The 449-nt window shown below is 57.2% G+C and overlaps 2 protein-coding genes across 2 annotated transcripts in view; both read right to left on the bottom strand.

The window, feature by feature from the left end:
* The window catches only part of LOC109930964 (dynein axonemal heavy chain 8-like), a 2,199,840-nt gene that overhangs the window by 1,571,229 nt on the left and 628,162 nt on the right, over nt 1-449 (bottom strand). The window lies entirely within an intron of this gene.
* LOC109918465 (dynein axonemal heavy chain 8-like) overlaps nt 1-449 on the bottom strand; it is an 876,900-nt gene that overhangs the window by 469,971 nt on the left and 406,480 nt on the right. The gene's annotated exons all lie outside the window — the stretch shown is intronic.

Here is a 449-nt window from a genome sequence, read left to right as displayed (position 1 = left end):
TGTTTATTGCGAACCGAGCGTAGGTGTTCTGCAAAGCGGTCCCCGAGCCTCCGCTTGGTTTCCCCGATGTAGAGGTAGCCACACCGGGTACAGCGGATGCAGTATACCACATCAGCAGATGTGCAGATGAACATCTGCTTGATGTGGAAAGTCTTCTTGGGGCCTGGGATGGGGGTGAGGGAGGAGGTATGGGGGCAGGTGTAGCACTTCCTGCGGTTGCAGGGAAAAGTGCCGGGTGTGGTGGGGCTGGAGGGGAGTGTGGAGCGGACAAGGGAGTCACGGAGAGAGTGGTCCCTCCGGAAAGCAGATAAGGGTGGGGAGGGAAAGATGTCTTTGGTGGTGGGGTCGGATTGCAGATGGCGGAAGTGTCGGAGGATGATGCATTGGATCCAGAGGTTGGTGGGGTGGTACGTGAGGACGAGGGGGATTCTTTTTTCGTTCTTATTGCG

This window comes from Rhincodon typus, chromosome 5 (assembly GCF_021869965.1).
Source record: "Rhincodon typus isolate 14 chromosome 5, sRhiTyp1.1, whole genome shotgun sequence".
NCBI classification, from domain to species: Eukaryota; Metazoa; Chordata; class Chondrichthyes; order Orectolobiformes; family Rhincodontidae; genus Rhincodon; species Rhincodon typus.
Note: the sequence above shows the minus strand (reverse complement) of the source record. Positions and strands in the feature narration are given on the sequence as shown.